General features: G+C 39.5%; 1 protein-coding gene and 1 long non-coding RNA gene across 4 annotated transcripts in view; one reads left to right on the forward strand and one right to left on the reverse strand.

The window, feature by feature from the left end:
• Positions 1 to 8,480, forward strand: part of LOC126954731 (uncharacterized) — a 47,859-nt gene extending 39,379 nt beyond the window's left edge. Inside the window, exon 3 of the long non-coding RNA XR_007725708.1 lies at positions 8,174 to 8,480. This is a non-coding gene — a long non-coding RNA (uncharacterized LOC126954731). The remainder of the gene's footprint in view (positions 1 to 8,173) is intronic.
• Positions 1 to 25,509, reverse strand: part of SPP1 (secreted phosphoprotein 1) — an 899,378-nt gene that overhangs the window by 263,189 nt on the left and 610,680 nt on the right. The window lies entirely within an intron of this gene.

A 25,509-nucleotide genomic window follows, 5' to 3' on the forward strand; every position in this document is an offset into this window, starting at 1 on the left:
GAGTTTGAGATCTGAGAACGGACAGACTGCCTGCTCACTTGGGTCCCTCACCCCCGAGTAGCCTAACTGGGAGACACCCCCAACTAGGGGCAGACTGACACCACACATCACACCTCTCTGAGACAAACCTTCCAGAGGAACAATCAGGCAGCAACAATTGCTGTTCAGCAATATTCACTCTTCTGCAGCCTCCGCTGGTGGTACCCAGGCAAACAGGGACTGGAGTGGACCTTGAGCAAACTCCAACAGACCTGCAGCTGAAGGTCCTGACTGTTAGAAGGAAAACGAACAAACAGGACATCCACACAAAAACCCCATCTGTACATCACCACCATCAAAGACCAAAGGTAGATAAGACCACAAAGATGGGAAAAAGCACTGCAGAAAAGCTGAAATTTCTAAAAATCAGAGCGTCACTCTCCCTCCAAAGGAACGCAGCTCCTCACCAGCAACAGAACAAAGCTGGATGGAAAATGACTTTGATGAGTTGAGAGAAGAAGGCTTCAGATGATCAGACTTCTCCGAGTTAAAAGAGGAAGCCCGAACCCATCGCAAAGAAGCTAAAAACCTTGAGAAAAGATTTGACGAATGGCTAACTAGAATAACCAAAGTAGAGAATGACCTGATCAAGCCGAAAACCATGACATGAGAACTATGTGACAAATGTACAGGCTCGATCAACTGGAAGAAAGGGTATCAGGGATTGAAGATCAAATGAATGAAATGAAGTGAGAAGTTTACAGAAAAAGAGTAAAAAGAAATGAACAAAGCCTCCAAGAAATATGGGACTATGTGAAAAGACCAAATCTACATCTCATTGGTGTGCCTGAAAGTGACGGGGAGAATGGAACCAAGTTGGAAAACACTCTGCAGGATATTATCAAGGAGAACTTCCCCAATCTAGCAAGGCAGGCTATCATTCAAATTCAGGAAATACAGAGAACGCAACAAAGATACTCTTTGAGAAGAGCAACTCTAAGACACATAATCGTCAGATACACCAAAGTTGAAATGAGGGAAAAAAATGTTAAGGGCAGCCAGACAGAAAGGTCGGGTGACCCACAAAGGGAAACCCATCAGACTAACAGTGGATCTCTCAGCAGAAACTCTACAAGCCAGAAGAGAGTGGGGGCCAATATTCAACATTCTCAAAGAAAAGAATTTTCAACCCAGAATTTTATATCCAGCCAAACTAAGCTTCATGAGTGAAAGAGAAATAAAATCCTTTACAGACAAGCAAATGCTGAGAGATTTTGTCACCATCAGGCCTACCCTACAAGAGCTCCTGAAGGAAGCACTGAATATGGAAAGGAACAACTGGTACCAGCCACAGCAAAAACATGCCAAAATGTAAAGACCATTGATGCTAGGAAGAAACTGCATCAACTAATGAGCAAAATAACCAGCTAACATCATAATGACAGGATCAAATTCACACATAACAAAATTAACCTTAAATGTAAATGGGCTAAATGCTCCAATTAAAAGACACAGACTGGCAAATTGGATAAAGAGTCAAGACCCATCAGTGTGCTGTATTCAGGAGACCCATCTCACGTGCAGAGACACACATAGGCTCAAAATAAAGGGATGGAGGAAGATCTACCAAGCAAATGGAAAACAAAAAAAGGCAGGGATTGCAATCCTAGTCTCTGATCAAACAGATTTTAAACCAACAAAGATCAAAAGAGACAAAAAAGGCCATTACATAATGGTAAAGGAATCAATTCAACATGAAGAGCTAACTATCCTAAATGCGCCCAATACAGGAGTACCCAGATTCATAAAGCAAGTCCTTAGAGACTTACAAAGAGCCTTAGACTCCCACACAATAATAATGGGAGACTTTAACACCCCACTGTCAACATTAGACAGATCGACGAGACAGAACGTTAACAAGGATATCCAGGAATTGAATTCAACTCTGCACCAAGCAGACCTAATAGACATCTATAGAACTCTGCACCCCAAATCAACAGATTATACATTCTTCTCAGCACATCGCACTTATTCCCAAATTGACCACATAGTTGGTAGTAAAGCACTCCTCAGCAAATGTAAAAGAACAGAAATTATAACAAACTGTCTCTCAGACCACAGTGCAATCAAACTAGAACTCAGGATTAAGAAACTCACTCAAAACCTCTCAACTGCATGGAAACAGAACAATCTGTTCCTGAATGACTACTGGGTACATAACGAAATGAAGGCAGAAATAAGGATATTCTTTGAAACCAATGATAACAAAGATACAACATACCGGAATCTCTGGGATATATTTAAAGCAGTGTGTAGAGGGAAATTTATAGCACTGAATGCCCACAAGAGAAAGCAAGAAAGACAAAAAATTGACACCCTAACATCACAATTAAAAGAACTAGAGAAGCAAGAGGAAACACATTCAAAAGCTAGCAGAAGGCAAGAAATAACTAAGATCAGAGCAGAACTGAAGGAGATAGAGACACAAAAAAGCCTTCAAAAAAATCAATGAATCCAGCAGCTGATTTTTTGAAAAGATCAACAAAATTGATAGACTGCTAGCAAGACTAATAAAGAAGAAAAGAGAGAATAATCAAATAAACGCAATAAAAAATGATAAAGGGGCTATTACCACCGACCCCACAGAAATACAAACTACCATCAGAGAATACTATAAACACCTCTATGCGAATAAACTAGAAAACCTAGAAGAAATGGATAAATTCCTGGACACACACACTCTCCCAAGACTAAGCCAGGAAGAAGTTGAATCCCTGAATAGACCAATAGCAGGCTCTGAAATTGAGGCAATAATTAATAGCCTACCAACCAAAAAAAAGTCCAGGACCAGACGGATTCACAGTTAAATTCTACCAGAGGTACAAGGAGGAGCTGGTGCCATTCCTTCTGAAACTATTCCAATCAATAGAAAAAGAGGGAATTCTCCCTAACTCATTTTATGAGGCCAACATCATCCTGATACCAACGTCTGGCAGAGACACAACAACAAAAAAAAGAGAATTTTAGACCAATATCCCTGATGAACATCGATGCAAAAATCCTCAATAAAATACTGGCAAACTGAATCTAGCAACACATCAAAAAGCTTATCCGCCATGATCAAGTGGGTTTCATCCCTGGGATGTGAGGCTGGTTCAATATACTCAAATCAATAAACGTAATCCAGCATATAAACAGAACCAAAGACAAAAACCACATGATTATCTCAATAGATGCAGAAAAGGCCTTTGACAAAATTCAACAGCCCTTCATGCTAAAAACTCTCAATAAATGTGGCATTGATGGAACATAACTCAAAATAATAAGAGCTATTTATGACAAACCCACAGCCAATATCATACTGAATGGGCAAAAACTGGCAGCATTCCATAGAAAACTGGCACAAGACAGGGATGCCCTCTCTCACCACTCCTATTCAACATAGTGTTGGAAGTTCTGGCCAGGGAAATCAGGCAAAAGAAAGAAATAAAGGGTATTCAATTAGGAAAAGAGGAATTCAAATTGTCCCTGTTGGCAGATGACATGATTGTGTATTTAGAAAACCCCATCATCTCAGCCCAAAATCTCCTTAAGCTGATAAGCAACTTCAGCAAAGCCTCAGGATACAAAATCAATGTGCAAAAATCACAAGCATTCTTATACACCAATAACAGACAAAGAGAGAGCCAAATCATGAGTGCACTCCCATTCACAATTGCTTCAAAGAGAATAAAATACCTAGGACTACAATTTACAAGGGATGTGAAGGACCTCTTCAAGGAGAACTACAAACCACTGCTCAATGAAATAAAAGAGGACACAAAAAAATGGAAGAACATTGCATGCTCATGGATAGGAAGAATCAATATTGTGAAAATGGCCATACTGCCCAAGGTAATTTATAGATTCAATGCCATCCCCATTAAGCTACCAATCACTTCCTTCACAGAATTGGCAAAAACTACTTTAAAGTTCATATGGAACCAAAAAAGAGCCCGCATTTCCAAGACAATCCTAAGCCAAAGCTGGAGGCATCATGGTACCTGACTTCAAACTATACTACAAGGCTACAGTAACCAAAACAGCATGGTACAGGTACCAAAACAGAAATATAGACCAATGGAACAGAACAGAGCCCTCAGAAATAATACCACATCTACAACCATCTGATATTTGACAAACCTGACAAAAACAAGAAATGGGGAAAGGATTCCCTATTTAATAAATTGTGCTGGGAAAACTGGCTAACCATAAGTAGAAAGCTGAAACTAGATCCCTTCCTTACACCTTATACAAAAATTAATTCAAGATGGATTAGAGACTTAAGTGTTAGACCTAAAGCCATAAAACCCTAGAAGAAAACCCAGGCAATACCATTCAGGACACAGGCATGGGCAAGTACTTCATGTCTAAAACACCAAAAGCAATGGCAACAAAAGCCAAAATTGACAAATGGGATCTAATTAAACTGGAGAGCTTCTGCACAGCAGAAGAAACTACCATCATAGTGAACAGGCAACCTACAGAATGGGAGAAAATTTTTGCAATCTACTCATCTGACAAAGGACTAATATCCAGAACCTACAAAGAACTCAAACAAATTTACAAGAAAAAACAAACAACCCCATCAAAAAGTGGGCAAAGGATATGAACAGACACTTCTCAAAAGAAGACATTTATGCAGCCAACAGACACGTGAAAAAAATGCTCATCATCACTAGCCATCAGAGAAATGCAAGTCAAAACCACAATGAGGTAACATCTCACACCAGTTAGAATGGCAATCATTAAAAAGTGAGGAAACAACAGGTGCTGGAGAGGATGTGGAGAAATAGGAACACTTCTACACTGTTGCTGGGACAGTAAACTAGTTCAACCATTGTGGAAGATAGTGTGGCCATTCCTCAAGGATCTAGAACTAGAAATACCTTTTGACCCAGCCATCCCATTACTGGGTATATACCCAAAGGATTATAAATCATGGGGCTATAAAGACACATGCACATGTATGTTTATTGTGATACTATTCACAATAGCAAAGACTTGGAACCAACCCAAATGTCCATCAGTGATAGACTGGATTAAGAAAATGTGGCACATATACACCATGAAATACTATGCAGCCATAAAAAGGGATGAGTTCATGTCCTTTGTAGGGACAAAGATGCATCTGGAAACCATCATTCTCAGCAAACTATCACAAGAACAGAAAACCAAACACCGCATGTTCTCACTCATAGGTGGGAATTGAACAATGAGAACACTTGGACACAGGAAGGGGAACATCACACACCAGGGCCTGTTGTAGGGAGGGATAGCATTAGGAGATATACATAATGTAAATGACGAGTTAATGGGTGCAGCACACCAACATGGCACTACATATGTAACAAACCTGCACATTGTGCACGTGTACCCTAGAACATTAAATATAATAATAATAATAATAAAGCATACCTACCTACTCCGAGGTACTCTTACAGGAGCTAGGGATATAGCAATGAAGAAAACACAGAAATCCCTTTCATCATGAAGCTTACACTCTAGACAATAACAAATAAACATATTCCATAAGTAAAAAGTAAATTTGATTTAACTTTGAAGATAAAACTGTTATGGGAAAAAATAAAATGGGGTAAAAAGGAAGGGGTGGTGAAAGGAGGGCATGGAGGAGGATGACTTGAGTCAACATTGTTGGCTAGGTGACCTTCAGGCAAACACATGAAAGACACGAAAGAGTAAGCCGTGAGGATATCTGGGGAAGAGATTTCAGGTGGAAGAAGTGGCTCCTGGAAAGGCTACAGACATCCCTGGCATGTTTGAAAAATATGGAGGAGGCCAGTGAGGTTGGAGGAGGGTGAGCAAGGAAAAAGCAATGGAGTTGGGGTCAGAGAGTTCTGCTCATCTAAGACCTTGTGAGCTGTTGTAGGAACTTTGATTTTCACTTATTGTGAAATGGTGAGTCCTCTGGAGGGTTTTGACAAGAAGACTGACATGACCTGACTCCTCCTGTTTTAAAGACTCACTCTGTCTACAGGAAGGAGAATAGACTGTTGGGTGCGGGAGAGGACATATTAGGGTGGGGGTGAAAAGAGGGTGCTAAATAAAATGCTCGTACAACCCTCTAGGCAAGAGGCACTGGTCAGACCAGGTAGCCAAGGTGGTGAGAACAGAGCAGCTTCTAGATATTTTCTCAAGATAGTGCCCGCAGAGTTTTCTGATGGGGATGATGTATGAAACCATGCATAAGCAAGTCCATAAAGAACAAGTAACTCACATGAGAACAGGGTATGAGATGAAGAGAGGAGCCACTGTTTTTGGCCTGAGAACTTGGAACAATGGAAATGTTATTGGCTGAGGTGGGGAAATAATGGATAGAACAAGTTTGGGTAGGGGAGAAATCAGGAGTTCAGTTTAGGACATAGGAAGTTTGACATTCTGTTAAATATTCTGTTGGAATAGGTAGTTAGTACGCAAATATAGAGTCTGTGCTCAGTTCATGGTGTTTAAAGCCATAAGACAGGTTGAGTTCATCAAATGGAAGAGAAGAGGACTAAAGACGGAACCCTGGAGCCCTCTAATATTAAGAGATGGAGAAGACAAGTCACTGAAAGAGTGGCCAATGAGGTAGAGGAAAAATCGAGTGCATGTGTTATCCTCAAAATCAAGTGAAGAAAATGCAGCAAGAGGAGTCTACCGATCAACCACACCAAATCCTGCCATTAAATCGAGTAGGCTGTGGAATGAGAATTGATCATTGAATTTAACAATGTCATTGAGGACTTTGAAACAGCATTTCACTGTAACAGTAGAGGCAACCCACTGAGTAAGATGAGTTTAAAAGAGACATTTGAAATACTGAGGAGTTTTGTTGCAAAGAGGAGCAAATAAATAAAGATCAGTCGGTGGAGGAGTGGGGGCAGCAGAAGGAGTTGTGTTGTTGTTATTGTCACAGATGAGAGATGGCTACAAACCATATTACAGTGGGTTGAAGAGTGAATGGAAGTTGAAAAAAAGGCTGGGCACAGTGGCTCATGCCAGTCATTCCAGCACTTGGAGAGGCCAAAGCGGGCAGATCACTTGAACCCAGTAGTTCGAGACCAACCTGGGCCATATAGCCAAACCCCATCTCAACAGGGAAAAAAAAAAAAAACAAAACCCAAAAAGTTACCCTGGCATAGTGACGCATGCCCGTAGTCCCAGCTATTTGGGAAACTGAGGTGGGAGGATCAACTGAGCCCAGGATATCGAGGTTACAGTGAGCTATGATCACGCTACTGCACTTCAGCCTGGGCAACAGAGTGAGACCTTGTCTCGGAAAAAAAAAAAAAAAAAAAAAAAGAAAAGAAGAAAGAAAAAGAAAAAACAAATGATTCTTTCAGAAAGCTTGGTTGTAAAGTGATGGAGTAAGAGAAGGTACTAACCAAAGGATTATTCAGGGCAGAAGAAACGTTTGCTTCCTGTCTTTTTAAAGAAAAATACTGATGAATTGTGGCCCTGAGACGGTAGAAGAATTTGGGCCCCAGGGCACAGGTAGATGGTGCTGCCTGAACAGAATGCAGGCAGTCCTTAATTCAGCGTGCAGTAAGGATAAAGACGGAGGGAGTTGGAGATGTTTGTAGATGTGAGCATTGAGTGATCAGGGGGATTGTACTCGCTGGTTTCTATTTTCTTTGCAAAGTAGAAGAAACAGCCATTTCCTGAGAGTTGGGAGAACAGCGGAGATGTAGGAAGAAGTGCAGAGATCCTGGGCTCAGGTGATGAGGGAAACTCATGAGAGGGCATATGATTTGGAATGCTTGTTATTTGCTCTCTCCTGCTGGCTGAACACAAACTACTCTTCTCTAAGCACCCAAACATAGACACACAGCCACACACAAACATAGGTATGCAAATAGGAAAAAATGCAGCTGAGCATCATCTCTCAAATACCTCACTAGGATTGTAACATTCTTTCTTTTCTTTACTATATAGCATATGCTAGGTGTGGGGCAGAATTCAAAGATAGCCTCCCGTGATCCTCATTTCCTGATAGTCATGGCTTTGTGTAATCCCCTCCTCTTAAGTGTGAGCTGGATCTAAAAACTTGCTGTCAACGAACAGAACACAGCAAAGGGATGAGATATCACTTCTGAGATTAGATTATGGAAGACTATGACTTGTCTTGCTCACCCTCTTGCTTGCTTCCTACCAGTGGAAATTGACTTTCTTGTTCTAAGCTGCCCCATGGAGAGGCCACGTGGCAAAGAATTGAGGGTGGCCTCCAGCCAACAGCCAGCAAGGAACTGTGGCCTTCAGCGGGAAGAGCGGAATCTAACTAACAACCTTATGAGTGAGCCTGGAAGCAGATCCTTCCCCCGTTGAGACTTGAGATGACTATAGACCCAGTTGACATCTTGACTGCAGCCTATGAAAGACCCTAAAGCAGGCGACCCAGCTAAGCCAAGGCCAGGTTCCTGACCCATAGGAACTGTGAGATAATAAACATTTTTTTTTGTAAACCACTAAGTTGTGGGATAACTTGTTACACAGCAACAGATGACTAATACACTCACAGATTTTACACTTCTGTTTCTAAAGTACACAGGCCACTTTAAATAACTAAAACTTTCCCTGTCCCTGAGTATTTACCATGACAATAACAAAATAAATATATTGTATAGAATGGGCAAGAATTGGGTAGGAAGTGGAAGAGAAGTTTAAAGGAAAAGTGGGGAAATTGATTAGGATATAAATCAGTAATTTCACCTGTATGGGAGCAGACATAGGATACAAGACAACCCAGAGGAATGAAAAAGTGAAGGAGAAAAAGAAAAGGATTTTGAACAAAGAGAGTGGAGGCATGAAGGAGACAAACCCTCCCCAAACTTGCTTTAAATAAGCACTAAATAAACCCAGTGTTTAAGGAATGGATAAATGAGTAGCCCTTGCCACAGTTCAGCCAAGATTCCTCAGTGTAGACACTGATTTTAGACAGTGAAATAGCAAATTGTGATACAGAAGCAAGTCAGTTGCCCAAGATAGCTCAGTGCCTATCTAGCGGGATAGGGCATTGGATTAAGTTCGTTAGGTTCGGTGGCACAGTACAGCATTACCTCACGTCTAGGCCTCAATAATTATGAGGCACATTGTCAGGTCTGTGCAGCCCCAGCCTCATCCCCCAGAAACCAATCTGCTGCTCCCATCTGCATGGTTAGGACACATCCATTTTGAACAACTTGATCGTATTCCACTGGTCACAGATGATCAGTCCAAGTTAAGCTAGTCAAACTTCGCCTTTGTTCTCCCAAATCACAGACCTCTTAATGCAACAGTGACAATATCATCAATCCTCTAAGTGTAAAAAGAGCATGTAGTATATCTATACATTCTGTCTAGTTATAATCCTTTTCTATTTCTTATTGGTTGTCTAGTCTGAGTAATATGGATAACATTTCTTTAATAAAATAAAAATAATACAGAGGTCCTAGTTAAATGGAGCCCAAATTAGATTTGAATCAAGAACTCCTGGATTTAGTCTCCCACACTATCTGTTTTTGTCTTTTAAGAAAAAGGCAGATTATTTGGACTGGGATCCTGATTTCATTATGTTTTCAATATTTAAAAGGATCCTACTAATGTCTCCTCTGAGTGTTAAATATGTTTATGATTCAAGTCCCCAGTTCTGGTGTTCGGTATAAGGAAAATTACATGTCAGAAATAGAATCTGTACTCCCAGAAAGAAAATTGCTACTCTTGGGTGTCTTTTTAAAGGTTCTGAGATTCATGATGGTGCTTCTGCCAAAATAGAGAAGCCAGTTCAGATCTGACTCTCACGAAAGTAAATTTTCAAAACTTAAAGCAATTCATTGAGTTATCAATTTGAGAATATAAGAACTAAATTTAAATCCTTCTTGACCTATATTACGATCTGCCACAAAAATCCTGGTGGACGTTCCAAGCCAGTTCAAAACGCTCTGCATCTTCAAATCATTCTATTGCATTCACGCCATCCCCCACAGTTCCACCTTTTCCCTTTTCTTGTTTTGATTTACAGTACTTGGAGTTCTTTGATGCTTTCTCTCACCTTTTATCTAATCATTCTCCAGGTTGTACAAATTATTTCCCCCAAATGTCTCCTATGTATGTCCTCTTTTTATTATTCCTTCAACATCACTGTGGCACAGAACAGCATTACCTTACATGTAGGCCTCAATATGTACAGGGCACATTGTCAGGTCTTTGCAGCCCAGCCTCATCTTCCAGGAACCGACCTGCTTCTCCCATCTGCATGGTTAGGACACAACCATTTTGAACAACTTGATCGTATTCCACTGGTCACAGATGATCAGTCTGAATTAGGCTAATCAAAATCTTTCCCTAAGATTAACAAAAGAATCGGTTTCTGTGATGATGGAAAATGTAGGATTCGGGTTGCTGGTCATCATCTTCCTGTGTGTACCAAAAAAGAGGCCGGGCACGGTGGTTCACACCTATAATCCCAGCACTTTGGGAGGCCGAGGCAGGAGGATCACCTGAGGTTGGGAGTTTGAGACCAGCCTAATCAACATGGAGAAACCACGACTCTACTAAAAATACAAAAAATTAGTCGGGTGTGGTGGCACATGCCTGTAATTCCAGCTACTCAGGAGGCTGAGGCAGGAGAATCGTTTGAACCCGGGAGGTGGAGGTGGCAGTGAGCCGAGATTGTGCCACTCACTCTGCTTGGGCAACAAGAGCGAAACTCCATCTAAAACAAAAAAAGAGAGAGAGAGAGAGAGTGCCCATCTTCAAGAGAGAGAAGGAAACAAATATATAGATAAGAGCAAAGACAGAAATTAGAGGCAGAGGTCTGATAGTGGTCACTTTCCCTGTTGCTATTACTCCTCAGGCCTGCTGCTGCATTCCAATCCTTTATAATGAACTCCTTTTTAAATTTCAGTAATTTAAATAGCTCTAACGAAAACACTATGGGAATCTCCTAATTGTTCCCCCTGCTTCCTGTCTTTCCCTATTTGTATCCATCCTGTATACCACTGTAGGAGAGGCCAAATTTACCCCTACTCACTTAGAGGTTTTTGGCTGGGCCTGAGACTGAAATTGGCGTAAGACAGACTACTTGGAGAAAAGCATACACATTTATTTAATACAAGTTTTGCATGGCACAAGAGCCCTCATAAAAAATGAAGACCCCAAGATGCAGTTACAGTTGAAGATTTCGATACTGAATTGGACAAAGAGCAGCAAATTGTGAAAATGTGACAAGGCCAAGGGGTTTAGGCTAGGGGAGTTAACTAAGCGGAGATGTGATTAGGAAGATAAGGGTTAATTAAATAAGGTTTGTTTGTACAGATTCCCCTCAGCTTCACCTTTCCCTTGCTGATAAGAATGGAACTTTCCCTCTGGAATAGGAAGGACATCTTTCACATGGGACTTTCGTCGCCTGCTGTTAAGAAACAGAAGGAAAGTCAGAGTGACCTTCTTGCACCTGCTGTTTTCCAAGTACCTTCAACTCCAAATAATCAGTATTCCAGAGCAGCATATTGTGACGCCATGTTCTTAACTCCTTCACCACTGACAAACAGATAAATTGGAATCAGTGTGTGAAAGCTCTTAATTTTCAGATTAAGGAATTAAGACTTTTTGTATAATCAAATGGAACTATGTGCAGTTGTAGGGAGGGGGCCACGTGGGGGAAAAGCTAATTTTACTAAGTGAAGCTAACTCAGTTTAATAAATAGTTTTAGAAATTTTTAGTGGTTAACAAAAGACTGCATCCCTCTGATGCAAGAACTGCCCATGTTTCATCTTGTCCGAGGTTGACCATCCCCCTGTGCTCTGAATGTGACTCTTCCTGGCCCTCAGGGACCACACCAGCGAGCAACATCGCCACCTACTGGTAGTTAGAGAAATTACAGAATTGGATTACCTATTCAAATATTCTTGGATTTCAGGGTTTAAAGGTATATTTTAAAATCCTGTTTTTTAAATAAGAAACATAAACAAGTTCCAGTTGTGTTTAATGATAATTTTTATAGTTTATGTCATAAAGGTATTGTTAAATTATAACTCTTACACTTGAACTCTGGGAAGGCTGCAATTTAGGAATTGATGCTGTCTTTGAGTAATTCACATTTTAACTCTCAATTGGTGTCATTAAATCACCAGCATTAAATCAAGAAACTATAGCCTATGTGTTTAGCAATAGATGGGGGTTAGGGCACATATGACTCTGTGATTCTCCATTCAAACTGGGTGGAAGAATAAATGTAATTAAATTAAAAGGCATCTTGCTAGAGGGAAAAGTTGTTCAGTGTTACTCTTGGTAATGGATGCTCTTTTCTTTAGTTAATTTACAAGAGGTAATCTAGTGTTTTAAGTAGCAAAATGATATTTGCCTAAAGTTGTTCCTTGCTTCACCATGAATAGCAAAAGAAAAAGAGAAGAAAGACGGACAAGTAATTAAGTAATGTATGACACCTTGAAAACTGTAAAAATCTAAGAACATGTAAATTAAATGAGGAAAATAAAATTGCTGTAATTGCAACTGTGGAAAAATATGCATGCTTATGGAATGGGATCCCAGGAAGTCAAGCTGTGTTTCTCCTTATGGAACTCTTCATGTTAAAGCATTTGCATGTTCGCTATGGTATCTTTGCCATGTATCATAATCCTAACCATATTAATCTAGTTTTGGCCAAGGTCTGAAGCACCTGTCCCACTTCCTTCTATAGAACCTTCTCTGGGCTCTCTAATCCACCGACTTCATATGGATTAGATTTCAATTTGCCATAAACCTTCAGGCTTGCTGTTGAACCTCTCCCTGTCTTCAATACTCTCCTTAATACTGCATTTGAAAAGTCAGGAAGGCACAGTCCACTCCCAATTAGAAAATCGTAACATTGCAGCATCAAGCACATACACAATCTCCAGAGGACAGTGAAAACAGTTATTTACTTTGGTCCTCAGACAATTATTAATCCATGCGGAATCCAGTTCCCATGGACATAAGGATATCTCTGGTCTCCCTTCTCTGTCTTCCTTTTTCTTCTCTCCTTTCATGCCCTCTCATTTTACTCCTTTCTCATCCCTCAGGGTCATCTGGTTCCATCAAATTTACCCTTTGGTGAAGCTAGAGCAGAGAAAAGTGGGGAGAGTAATTCACATCCCTTAAGTCTCACATAGGAAAGGATAAAGGACAGTGGTCCTTTGAGGTCCATCCTCAGAGTGAAATATCTAAAAGACAGACAAAAACTTTCTCTTACTGATATTATCTTCATTTTAAAACATAACAAAGCTTGTCCTTTCTGCATCTATGTAAATTCCCTATTTATTACTCTCTTTTGATATTGCCTGGGATTGGAGTGGAAGCATGATTTAAGTGGGGAAACACCGAACCCCGGAAGGAGATGAGGAAGGGTTGAAGTTCTACTTGGGGTGGGGGTGGATGTGAGCCCACTGCATGACCCAGTCAGACTCCCCACTCTCCCTCCGCTAGTCAGGCCAGCTTAGCGTGCTTCCTTCCTCCCCATGGGGGATTTCCAGCCAATCTGCTAGACCTACAATTTATAAAGGATAGCTTGTGTTGCATAAAAGGATGGTAGCGGTCTCTTTCATATCAGTTACACAATGAAGCCTCTGAGCAAACTCTACATTTGCATTCAGTTGCTTAAAATAATAGTTATGATCTGTGCCGAAAAGGGAAGGCCAGACTTTCTGTTTCATGTGTCTGACCATGAGACCTCCGGTCTGTAGCTATTTTTCCTGCTGTAATTTCTTCCATCTGTTGTATTGTGGTACAAGGACAGAGGGAAACCATTCACAAGCTTAGGTGAGATTTCTTTTGATGACAAGGTAGATGCTAATGGAAAGCCAATGAGAGTGAAACTCAGAGACATTACATTATGATTGACTTTGGATTGTGCAGTTTACCAAAAATTAAACTATTCTTACATTTTTTCAGATGACTGGTTATGCCTTCACTAGTCACCATATGTGAGCTGATCAAAGCTACAAGTGCCAGTTACTGAAATGCTGGGCCTATTAATGTGTTGGAAGAAGAAGCAGGAGAGCCTACGTGACTGAGCTAAAAATTTAACCCATCTTAAGAAACGGATCAGAGTTTGTTTAACATTCTATCTCCAATATTTGATCTATGCTTGGGACCCAAGAATGGCCAAAAGTTTCCAGAAGTAACTATTATATGATAGCAGGTGTTGTCAATGCTGACTGCACTTTAGAATTTAAAAGTACCACTACGGAGGCCTAACCTCAGAGCAGTTAAATGAGAATCTCTAGGATGGAGCCCAGGCAGTAACAGTCTTTAAAAGCTCCTCAGGTGATGTGCATCCAGGGCTGAGAACTAGTACTAGTAGGCAGACTACAATGGAATAGGAGCAAGCTTACATTCTGATCTCATTTTCATGACATTCATTTATAATGGACAGATTTGCAAACTGTAATTGCATAATTAATGTCTCAATTTAAAATTCTGACCAATAATTATAGTTTCTGATGTAGCAGTTTACCAAACGGCATCTAGCAGATTGTTTTTTTAATTTAAATTTTATTTTAGATTCTGAGGGGGGCATGTGCATGTTTGTTACATGGGTAGATTGTACACTGGTGGGGATCTAGGCTTCTAGTGTACCCATTATCCAAAGGATAAACACTGTACCAAATAGTTAACTTTTCAACCTCACTCTCTCCCACTCACCCCACTTTTGATGTCCTCGGTGTCTATTACTTCCGTCTTTGTGTCCATATGTACCAATTGCTTAGCTTCCACTTATAATTGAGAACATGGGGTACTTGTGTTTCCATTTTCTAGTTAGTTTTCTTAAGATAATGGCTTCCAGCTCCATCCATGTTGCTGTAAAGGACATAATTTTATTTTTTTTATGGCTGCATAATATTCTGTGGTGTATAGATACCACATTTTCTTTATCCAGTCAATTGATGGAAACTTAGGTCGGTTCCATGACTTTGCTATTGTGAATAGCACCGTAGTGAACAGAAGTACAGGCGTCTTTTTTGTATAATGATTTATTTTCCTTTGGGTAGATACCCAGTAATGGGCTTACTAGATCAAATTGTAGTTTTCTTTTTAATTCCTTGGGACATACTTTTACTGTTTTCCATAGAGATTGAACTAATTTATATTCCCACCTACAGTGTATAAGCATTTCCTTTTCTCTGCATCCATGCCAACATTTGTGGTTTTAAAAATTGTTTTGATAAACCATTCTGACTGACGTAAGATAACTCACTGTAGTTTTAATTTGCATTTGATAATTAGTGATGTTGAGCATTTTTTCATGTGTTTTTTGACCACTCTATTCTACGATCAGGATGAGCATCTATTTCAAATTATGGATTAATCAGCCCATTGCAAGCTGTAGCCCAGACAATTTCATATGAAGTCACCCTACCCATTATCTTATTATCAATTCTACTGATAAGAATATTCATGTCCTTTGCTCAGTTTTTGAGTTGTTTGCTTTTTTCTTGTTGAGTTGTTTAAGTTCCTTATAGAGTTTAAATATTAATTTTTTGTCAGCGGCAAATATTCTGTCCCATGATGTAAGTTGTCTGTTTATTGTTTATTTCTTTTGCTGTGGAGAAGCTTTTTAGTTGATTTAAGTACTGTTTGTATGTTTTTGGTTTTGTTATATTTGCTTTTGGGTTCTTCATCATAAATTCTTTGCCTAGGTCAATGTCTGGAAGAATTTTTTCTAGATTTTCTTCTAGGACGTTTACAGTTTCCCAAAACTTACTTCCTTTTTTTTTTTTTTTTTTTTTTTTCCTGGAGACAGAGTCTTGCTCTGTCGCCAGGCTGGAGTGCAGTAGAGCCATCTCAGCTCACTGCAACCTCCAACTCCCTGGTTCAAGTGATTCTCCTGCCTCACCCTACCAAGTAGCTGGGATTAAATGCATGTGCCACCACACCTAGCTAATTTTTGTATCTTTGGTAGAGACAGAGTTTCACCATATTGGCCAGGATGGTCTCGATCTCCTGACCTTGTGATCCGCCTGCCTCGGCCTCCTAAAGTGCTGGGATTGCAGACATGAGCCACCGTGCCTTGCCCAGACCTTACTTTTAAGTTGTTAATATATCTTGAGTTGATTTTTATATATGATGAGAGATAGGGGTCCAGTTTCATTCTTCTGCATATAGCTAGCCAATTTCCCTGGTATTATTTATTGAATAGAGTGTCCTTTCCCTATTGTTTATTTTGGTCAACTTTGTCAAATATCAGTTGGTTGTAGGTATGTGGCTCTATTTCCAGATTCTCTACTCTGTTCCACTGATCTATGTGCCTATTTTTTTTTAACCAATACCATGCTGTTTTAGTTACTATAGTCTCGTAGTATAATTTGATGTCAGGCAATGTGATTGATGTGCTTTGGCTGTGTACTCACCCAAATCTCATCTAGAATTCCTACATGTTGTGGGAGGGACCCAGTGGGGAGGTAATTAAATCATGGGGGCAGGTCTTTCCCATGCTGTTCTCATGATAGTGAAGAAGTCTCATGAGATCCGATGGTTTTATAAGGGGGAGGTTCCCTGTGCAAGCTCTCCCTCTTTGCCATCCACCCTCCATGTAAGACATGAGTTGCTCCTCCTTGACTTCCACCACGTTCGTGAGGCCTCCCCAGCCATATGGACCTGTAAGTACATTAAACCTCTTCCTTTTATAAATTGCCCAGTCTTGAGTATGTCTTTGTCAGCCCCATGAAAATGGCATAGTAAACTGGTACCAGTGAAATGGGGCACTGCTGAAAAGATACCTGAAAATGTGGAAGCAACTTGGGAACTGGGTAACAGGCAGAGGTTGGAATAATTTGGAGGGCTTAGAAGAAGATAGAAAAACGTGAGAAAGTTTGGGACTCCCTAGAGACTTGTTGAATGGCTTTGACCAAAATGTTGATAATGATATGGATAACAAAATCCAGGCTGAGGTGATCTCAGATAAAAATGAGAAACTTGTTGGGATCTGGAGCAAAGGTGACTCTTGTTATGTATTAACAAGGAGACGGGTTGCATTTTGCCCCTGCCCTAGAGATTTGTGGAACCTTGAACTTGAGAGAGATGATTTAGGGTATCTGATGGAATAAATTTCTAAGCAGCAAAGCATTCAAGAGGTGACTTGGGTGCCAAAGGCATTCAGTTTTAAAAGGGAAACAGAGCATAGATGTTCAGAAAATTTGCAGCCTGACAATGTGATAGAAAAGAAAATCCCATTTTCTGAGGAGAAATTTAAGCCAGCTGCAGAAAATTACATAAGTACCAAGGAGCCCAGTGTTAATCACCAGGGCAAAGGGGAAAATGTGTCTAGGGCATTTCAGAGTTCTTCATGGCAGCCCCTCCCATCACTGGCCCAGAGGTTTAGCAAGAAAAAATGGTTTTGTGGGCCAGGCCCAGGGTCCCTCTGCTGTGTACAATGTAGAGACTTGGTGCCCTGCATCCCAGCTGCTCCAGCATGACTACAGGGGCCAAGGTACAGCTTGGGTTGTTACTTCATGAAAGTCAAGAATTGAGATTTGGGAACCTCTGTGTAGATTTTAAAGGATATACATAAATTCCTGGATGCCCAGGCAGAAGTTTGCTGCAGGAGTGGGTCCCCCATGGAGAACCTCTGCTAAGGTAGTGTGGAAGGAAAATGTGGGTTTGGAGCCCCCCCACAGAGTCCCTACTGGGGCACAGTTTACTGGAACTGTGAGAAGGGGGCCACTGTCCTTCAGATCCCAGAATGGTAGATCCACTGACAGCTTACACCATATGCCTGGAGAAGCTGCAGACACAATGCCAGCCCATGAAAGCAGCTGGGAGGAAGACTGTACCCTGCAAAGCCACAGGGTAGAGCTGTCCAAGGCTATGGGAGCCCACCTCCTGCATCAGCGTGACCAGGATGTGAGACATGGAGTGAAAGGAGATAATTTTGGAGCTCTAAGATTTAACTGCCCCACTGGATTTCAGATTTGCGTGAGGCCTGTAGCTTCTTTGTTTTAGCCAAATTCACCCATTTGGAATGGCTGTATTTACCCAATGCCTGTATCCCCAGTTGTATCAAGGAGGTAACTAATTTGCTTTTGATTTTATAGGCTCATAGGCAGAAGGGAATTGCCTTATCTTGGATGACACTTTGGACTGTAGACTATTGAGTTAATGCTGAAATGAGTTAAGACTTTGGAAGACTGTTGGGAAGGCATGATTGGTTTTGAAATGTGAAAACATGAGATTTGAGAGGGGCCAGGGTTAAAATGGTATGGTTTGGCTGTGTCCCCACCCAAATCTTATCTTGAATTCCTACATGTTGTGGGAGGGACCCAATGGTAGGTAATTGAATCATGGGGGTAGTTCTTTCCCATGCTGTTTTCATGATAGTGAATAAGTCTCATAAAATCTGATGGTTTTATTAGGGGGAGTTTCCCTGCACAGGCTCTTTCTCTTTGCCTGCTGCCATCCATGTAAAATGTTACTTGCTCCTCCTTGCCTTCCATCATGATTGTGATGCCTCCCAGCCATGTGGAAATGTAAGTCTGTTAAACCTCTTTCTTTTATAAATTGCCCAGTCTTGGGTATGTCTTTATCAGCAGCATGAAAATGGACTAATACAGTGACACCTCCAGCTATGTTCTTTTTGCTTAGGATTGCTTTGGCTAGTCAGCCTTTTTTGATTCCATATGAACTTTAGGATTGTTTTTCTAATTCTGTGTAACAAAATGACTTTAGTAATTTGATAAGGATTGTGTTGAATCTATAGATTGCTTTGATTAGTATGGCGATTTTAACAATATTGATTTTTCTTGTCCATAAGCATGGGCTATTTTTCCATTTGTTTGTGTCATTTGTGATTTCTTTTATTAGTGTTTTGTAGTTCTGTTTATAGAGCTCTTTCACTGCCTTGGTTAAATGTATTCCTAGGTATTTTAATTTTTTGTAGCTATTGTAAATGGGATTGGGTTTTTGATTCTCAGCTTAAATATTATTGGTATAAAAAATGTTACTGGTTTTTTTTAATGTTGATTTTGTATCCTGAAACTTTAGTGAAGTCGCTTAAGTCTCAGAGTCTTTTGAAGGAGTTTTTAGGGTTTTCTAGGCATATGATATATCATCAGTAAACAGAGATAATTTTACTACCTCTTTTCCAATATGCATATTTTTCATATCTTTCTCTTACTTGATTTGATGCTCTGGCTAGTACTTCTAGTACTGTGTTGAAAAGGAGTTGTGAGAGTGAACATCTTTGTCTTATTCCAGTTCTTAGAGGGAATGTTTTCAACTTTTTCCCATTCAGTGTGATGTTGGATGTGATTTTGTCATATATGGCTCTATGGCTCCTATTCTTTTGAGGTATGTTTTTTTGATGCTAGTTTGTTGAGGGTTTTTATCATAAAAGGATGTTGGATTTTATCAAATGTCTTTTTTTCAGCAGCTATTGATTTGATCATATGGTTTTTGTTTTTACTTACTTTTATGTGGTAAATCACGTTTATTGATTTGCCAAAGTTGAACTATCCTTACATTCCTGGAATAAAACCCACTCAATTGTGATGAATTATTTTTTTGATGTGGTGTTGAATTTGGTTTGCTAGTATTTTGTTGAAGATCTTTGCATCTACATTCATCAGGGATATTGGCCTGTAGTTTTCCTTTTCTGTTGTGTCCTTGTCTGATTTGGTATCAGGGTGATGCTGGTTTCATAGAATGAGGGAGAAATTCCTCCTCCTTGACTTTTTGGAACAATTTCAGTAAGACTCATACCAGGTCTTTTTTATACATCTGGTAAAATTTGGTGGTGAGTCCATCTGGTCCTAGGCTTGTTGAAAGATTTTTTATTACTGGTTCAATTTCATTACTCATTATTGGTTTATTCAGGACTTCTAATTCTTACTTATTCAATCTTGGGGTGTTGTATGTTTTCAGAAATTTATCCATTTCCTCTAGGTTTTCCAGTTTGTGCACATAGATGTGTATGTCACAGTAGTCTCTGATGATTATTTGTATTTCCATTTTATTAGTTGTAATGTCACATTTCTCATTTCTGATTGTGCTCATTTGAATCTCCTTATTTTTTCTTGGTAAATCTAGCTAGTGGTCTGTCAATTTTTTTATCCTTTCAAAGAACCAACTTTTTGTTTTGTTGATCCTTTATATAACTTTTTTTGTCTCAATTTCATTTTGTTATGCTCTGATTTTTGTTATTTATTTTGTTCTGCTAGCTTGAGGTTTGGATTGCTCTTGTTTTTCTAGTTTCTTGAGGTGCAATGTTAGGTTGTTAATTTGAGATCTTTATACCTTTTAAACGTAATCTAGCAGGTTCTTAAAATGGTGTAACTTCAATTTATTCCCATGGAACAGTGTATATGCTAGGGCAATCATTACCCAAATTTGCAAAGACTAAATATTTTATTCATTTTAACTGATTCTTTAGTGCATTTTTTGTATACCACATAGATTTTAGTAAGGATAGAGATTAAGCTTCTGTAATAAGGAGATCCTAAAATACAGTGCATCAAATAATGTTGAAGTTTGTTTCTCCCTCATAAAACAACCAAGAAGAAAATATCTTCTGGTACAAAAAGTTTATTCCAATAGTTGCCAATTTCCAGTCAATGGGAAGACAGAAAAGGAAGAAGGCATAACACATCACTTCTGCTCACATTTCACTGGCCAGGACTTAGCCACATTTGTATTCCTTGATGCAAGGAAGGCTAGGAAATTGGAATTTCCATCCAGGCAATTGTATACCTAACTGAAAACCGAAGATTTCTATTTCTAATACAAAGAAGAAGAGAATAGACACTGTGGAAATTGTCAGTCTCAACAACATCTTCATAAAACTCAATCTAAATATACTTGGAATATAAATAAATGATATTATTTATAATTTTATTTTGAGGGTATTTTCATTATGCCTTTTAACTCTTCAAAAGCTTACATTTTGTGTTTATTTGATCAGAAAGATATTTTATGATACACTATTTTCCTTTATACATAGTTTTATCTATTAACCCTACTAAGTGACACATGAAATGTGGATCACAGTATACTTCTAACTCTTTAAGATCGGCATTGACTTGGGTTTTTCAAAAACATAAGAGTTTAACAGAACAAGGTCTAGACAGATCTTATGATTGTAAATGTCATTACTTTATTCAGTTGAATGGATTCCAGCAGCATACTCATGGACTCCTTTGAAAATCTCATGAAAATCATGGATTCTCTATTTACATAGATCAATAATTTTAGGGGTTTTAGGAAAACCTCTCCCTATGAAGCTCAATTTTAGAATGCCTTAACTATATATACAGGGATATCCTCCCATTTTTCACAGCAACCTGGCAAAGTACACATAAAAATCATGAATCTGTGTCTCCGGGACCCATCAGTGAAATTCCTGGAGCACTGGCCTAAGGTGAGATATCTAGCACAGGACCTGAGGCATAGTGCCTATGCAATAAATGTCAGTTGCCTTGCATTTCAAGGCTCCTCTATTTTCCGTGAGAATCCCTTGGTGTTTTACACACTCCCCTTGGGATAAGTGTTATGCCTCCCATCTTCCTCAACACAGATCATACCTCCCCACCACGGAAGTTGACTTGGCTATTCCCACATCATTAAATGCTGCTCCTCCTTCTGGCATGGACATGGTTCTTCACTTCATCAATGAAACATTTTTTAATCTTTTTGCTCACTCAGCACCTGAACCTTCTTTTTTTACATATGATGCATACATCATCCCTTTATATGTTTGCACGTGAGACAAAATATACCTTGTGATATAGATGCTAAAAATGCAAGATGCTATCTTTCTAAATTAACTTGTAACTAGCACATGGGCACTTGGTATAGGCTCTTCTTCAAATGGAGAATTAAGAACTTGTGATACAACAAACCAGGGCCTATGGAGAAAGGTCTCTGGCAGCAATGACAGCTGGAGATTAGGGGTATCAGTAGTTCCAGTGTTATTGGCAGCATCTAGAGTTATTGCCAGTGGGATCAGCAGTACAAGCCACAGTGTCTAGTGCTTTGTGGCAATATCTGCAGCTTCCAGGCTGACTGAGTTCTGCTGTGCACTAAATCATGTTTGTTAAAGACTCCAGTATAACCTTCCATTTTTGGAAATCAATATTTCTAGAATTTCTCCAAAATCACCACTGCAGTTTTTTGTTTTGTTTTGCAAAAGCTTAAATAGTAATTCTTATCACTCTGATCTATATCTTCATGAGGAAACTTTGGGAGAATAAGAATGAACTCTACTCAATGTGGCTCTCTCAAAATAACAGAACTAGGAAAACAAGCCATTAGGAAGTGACTGAGAGGCTCTTGGGTTCTTTAAGTGTTGAGATCAAGCAGAGAATATAGCATTTCCCTTGCCTATTTTATTTTGAGCAGATAAGGTCATATTCATGAATGTTATTCCACTGCTTAAAACTTTCAGTGCCTTATCATTGAACTGAAATGAAATCTAGGCCCTGCCATTTCTTGGGTTTTGAACTAGAGTAATTAACTTAGATTCCCTATGCTCCATTTGCTCTCCTTTATTTTATACATCTATTTTTAAGGGGGAGAGAGTTTATAATATCCATCTCAAAAACATTTGTGCTATGTGTAATATATCATGTATGAAAAATTAGTGCTGGGAAAGCTCTCAAGAAAAATGAAGACTACTCTCCTTAGTCTGTTACTCAGAGATCTTCCCATTGGATCCCAGCTCACCTTTCCAACCTCTTCTCTTACCATTTTCCCTCTTTCTTTTTTCCCCAAGCATCAGTGACTCCAGATTTTTTAAAATCACATCTTAACTTGCCATAAACAATTCTGTACATTTACTTTGGCGTTCCCTCCACTAGGAATGTGCTTCTCTCCTGTTTTCTCATTCACTTCCTTAGATCAACCTTGTTTATGCCTAATGCCTGGATCATAGCATGTGCGCTTCATTGAAATAATGAATGTTAATGAGCAAATGGTCTGAGTTAGAAACCATCAGTTTGTATTTATCTGGGAGCCACAAGGAGGTGCCCACCTCACCAGAGATTTAGGATGAGTAAAATAAGACTGCCATGTAGAAACTAAATTTTAAGAGCTATATAGATATGTGAAATCATGTAAACAAGACAGAATGGCTCCCAGGCCAGCCAGACTCCATAGAAAGCAACTTGACTGTACTACTTTAAGAAAGAATGGCAATATTGGTGGGCATGTAAGCTGGTACAGCCACTATGGAGAACAATATGGAGGTTCCTCAACAACCTACAAATAGAACCAACATGTGATCCACCAATCTCACTGCTGGAAATTCATCCAAAGGAATGGAAATCATTATATTGAAGAGACATCTGTATCCCCATGTTTATTGTAGAACTATTCACAATAGCCAAGATATGGCATCAACCTAGGTGTCCAACAACAGATGAATGGATAAAACAAATGTGGTATACATATACAATGGAATACTATTCAGCCATAAAAAGAATGGAATCCTGTCATTAACAGCAACAGGAATGGGACTAGAGGACATTATGTTAAGTGAAATAAGCCAGGAACAGAAAGCTAAGCACCACATGTTCTCACTCACATGTGGAAGCTAAAAATAGTTGATCTCATAGAAGTAAAAAGTAGGACAGAGGATACTAGCTGTGGGGAAGGGTAGGAGGAAGGTAGAGAGTTGTTAAGGGGTGCAAAATTACAGCTGGATAGAAGGAGTAAATTCTAGTGTTCCATAGCACTGCAGGATGACTATATTTAACAATAATATACAGTTTCATTAAAACGCAGGAACAGAAAAACAAATACTGCATGTTCTCACTTATAAGTGGGAGCTAAAGGATGAGAACACATGTACACATAGAGGGGAACAACAGACATTGGGGCCTATCAGAGGGTAGAGGGTGGGAGGAGGGAGAGGATCAGGAAAAATAACTAATGGGTACTAGGCTTAATACCTGAGTAGTGAAATAATCTGTTCAACAAACCCCCATTACACAAGTTTACCTATGTAACAAACCAGCACATGTACCCCTGAACTTAAAATAAAAGTTACCTTTAAAAAAAGAAATTGGTTGTCTGACGAAAAAGAATGTGTATATATATACATATTATACAAAATATATACATAATATATTTAAAAAGTGAGAGTGTGTGTGTGTATATGTGTGTGTATGTGTGTGTGTGTGTGTATATATGTGTATATGGTTTCAAATAGCTGGAAGGGGGATATTGAACGTTCCCAACACAAAAACATAATAAATGCTTGAGGTGATGGATATCCTATTTACCCTGATCTGATCACTATACATTGTATGTATCAAAATGTCACTATGTACCCCACAAATATGTGCAGTTATTACTTTTCAGTTTAAAATGTTTTTTAAATAAAGAATGGGCAATTTAATGAAGAGTGGATCAGCCCTCACAAGTTTAGGAAAATAACCACTGAGGCAAAAGTTAATCATGGCACTTTAGAGCACTTTTCAGGGAGAGAGAATGTTTCAGTTCCTACTGTGAGGTTTCCAGGGAGCATCGTAGATGCACCGTCTTATTTTAGCCCAATGCTGTTAAGCATTCACACTGCATAGCTCCCTCTGTTCCCGTTTATGCTCACCATGCAGGCTTTTCATTCTTATTCTTTCCCATTATAAATTTAAAATTATTTGCTAATTATAATTTGGATTCCCAAGTGGACTCACCTACTACAGACTTCAAGAGGAACTCCATGAGGAAACTTGCACACCTTGAAAGCCAAAGATCAAGTCCAGCCACCTTTCCTTTGAGTAATGTGTCTCTACCACTTCCAACTGCAAGATGCACCGATGCCTATAGCAAGCACATCAAATGAGTCGATGGGAACTTAAAGGAAAACCCTCCTACATCTGCCCCAGAGGGGCATTCTATCATGAACATAGCTGAAGTACTTATCACTGTTCTTTCTTCTAAAAGTCCTGTGAATTATCCAGATAAAGGGGTTATAACAGGGTTCCTCATACCCTGATTAGGAACTAAGCCACAACAACAAAAGGTGAGAGGCAGGCGAGCAAGTGAAGCTTCATCTGTATTTACAGCTGCTCCCCATTATTCATATTACTGCCTGATTTCTACCTCCTGTCAGATCAGCAGTGGCATTAGATTCTCATAGGAGCGGGAACCCTATTGTGAATTCTGTATATGCCTGATGATCTGTCACTCTCTCCCATCAACCCCAGATGGAACCATCTAGTTATAGGACAACAAGCTCAGGGCTGATTCTACACTATGGTGAGTCGTATAATTATTTCATTTTATATTCCAATGTAATAATAATAGAAAATAAGTGCACAATAAATGTAATGCACTTGAATAACCCTGAAACCATCCTCCTCACCCCCCATCCCTGGAAAAATTGTCTTCCACGAAACTGGTCCCTGACAGCAAAAAGTTTGGGGACCACTGGGTTACAGAACCTAGGAACACTAGCTAACATAAGTTTCTAAGTCTCTGTTCATTAGTCACTTTGGTTGCCGGGAACAAAGACTCACTCAAGTTGCCTCAAGAAAGGTGGGTGCTCT

The sequence above is a fragment of the Macaca thibetana genome, chromosome 5 (assembly GCF_024542745.1).
Source record: "Macaca thibetana thibetana isolate TM-01 chromosome 5, ASM2454274v1, whole genome shotgun sequence".
Classification (NCBI taxonomy): domain Eukaryota; kingdom Metazoa; phylum Chordata; class Mammalia; order Primates; family Cercopithecidae; genus Macaca; species Macaca thibetana.